General features: G+C 58.5%; 1 long non-coding RNA gene across 1 annotated transcript; it reads left to right on the forward strand.

Moving 5' to 3' along the window:
• The first annotated feature begins 1,065 nt into the window (after positions 1–1,065).
• On the forward strand, positions 1,066–1,738 carry LOC105540640. Its single transcript, XR_001006223.1, has 3 exons — positions 1,066–1,174; positions 1,333–1,403; positions 1,479–1,738. It is a non-coding gene; the product is annotated as an uncharacterized LOC105540640 (long non-coding RNA).

Genomic DNA, 1,738 nt, shown 5'->3' on the forward strand with positions numbered 1-1,738 from the left:
GGGTTTGGGGGTCGAGGAAATATAAGTCCCAGCAGGAGTAAAGATGAATAACCCACAGGAGGACTTTGGAACACCCACCTCATACCCGAAAGGGTCAGCTGGTGGGGGCGGCCCTGGACACTCCACGCAGGGGTGACAGACGTGGGGCCTCCTCACCTCTGTTTCTGGATCTCAGGGAGGTGAGGACTTTGTTCTCAGAGGGTGTGTGGACAAAACAGGGACCCCCTTTCTTCGACAGACACAGTGGTCCCAGGATTGGCCAGCAGTCCAGGTGAGGAACCTAAGGGAGGATTGAGGGTACCACCAGGCCAGAGAAACTCTCAAATCAAGAGAGTTTGCCCTGCCCCTACTGTCACCCCAGAGAACCTGGGCAGGGCTGTCTGCTGAGGTCCCTCGTCCATCCTGGTGTCAGGGAGGGCTGGCCTTGGTCTGAGGGGGCTGCACACATCAGCAGAGGGAGGGTCCCAGGTCCTGCCAGGAGTCAAGGTACAGACTGAGGGGACCCCACTCACCAAACACAGAGGACCCTACTCACCAAACACAGAGGACCCTACTCACCAAACACAGAGGACCCTACTCACCAAACACAGAGGACCTAGCCCGACCCTGCCCCTTCTGTCAGCTGAGGGAAGCCACTGGGTGGACGGACTCCCCTCACTTCCTCTTCAGGTGTCTCATGGAGATAGGGCCTCAGGTCAACAGAGGGAGGGTTCCAGACCCTGCAGGCATCAAGATGAGGACCAGGCAGTATCCTCATCCCAGGACACATGAACCCCATTGAATTTGGACATCTCTTACTGTACTTCCGGGGAAACCCTGGGCAGGTGTGTCCAGATGTTGGTTGGGACATGTCCTTCTGTTCCATGTCAGGGATGTGAGCTCTTGATCTGAGAGATTCCCAGGCACGTAGAGGAGTGGAGTCCAGTCCCTGCCAGGAGAAAGGTGAAGGCCCTGAATGAGCGCAGAGGGGACCATCCACCCCAAAAGTGTAGAACTTAGAGTGTCCAGCCCGCCCTCTTGACGGCACTGAGGGACCGGGGCTCTGCCTGCAGTCTGCTGCCTAAGGGCCCCTCGATTCCTCCTCCAGGAGTTCCAGGAAGCAGGCAGGCCTTGGTCTGAGACAGTGTCCTCAGGTCACAGAGCAGTAGAGGCCCGGGCAGTGTCAGCAGTGAAGGTGAAGTGTTCGCCCTGAATGTGCACCAAGGGCCCCACCTGCCCCAGCACACATGTGAACCCAGAGCACCTGACCCCATCCACCCTACTGTCACTCATAGAGCCTTGATCTCTGCAGGCCAGCTGCACGCTGAGTAGCCCTCTCACTTCCTCCTTCAGGTTCTCAGAGGACAGGCTGACCAGGAGGACAGGAGCCCCAAGAGGCCCCCGAGCAGCACTGAAGAAGACCTGTAAGTCAGCCTTTGTTAGAACCTCCAAGGGTTGGTTCTCAGCTGAAGTTTCTCACACACTCCCTGTCTCCCCAGGCCTGTGGGTCTCCCTCACCCAGCTCCTGCCCACGCTCCCGACTGCTGCCCTGACCAGAGTCATCATGTCTCTTGAGCAGAGGAGTCCGCACTGCAAGCCTGATGAAGACCCTGAAGCCCAAAGAGAGGACTTGGGCCTGATGGGTGCACAGGATCCCACAGGCGAGGAGCAGGAGGCTACCTCCTCCTCGGATGAGGAGGAGGAGGTGTCTGCTGCTGGGTCATCAAGTCCTCCCCAGGGTCCTCAGGGAGGCTCTTCC

This window comes from Mandrillus leucophaeus, unplaced genomic scaffold, assembly GCF_000951045.1.
Source record: "Mandrillus leucophaeus isolate KB7577 unplaced genomic scaffold, Mleu.le_1.0 Scaffold2234, whole genome shotgun sequence".
NCBI classification, from domain to species: domain Eukaryota; kingdom Metazoa; phylum Chordata; class Mammalia; order Primates; family Cercopithecidae; genus Mandrillus; species Mandrillus leucophaeus.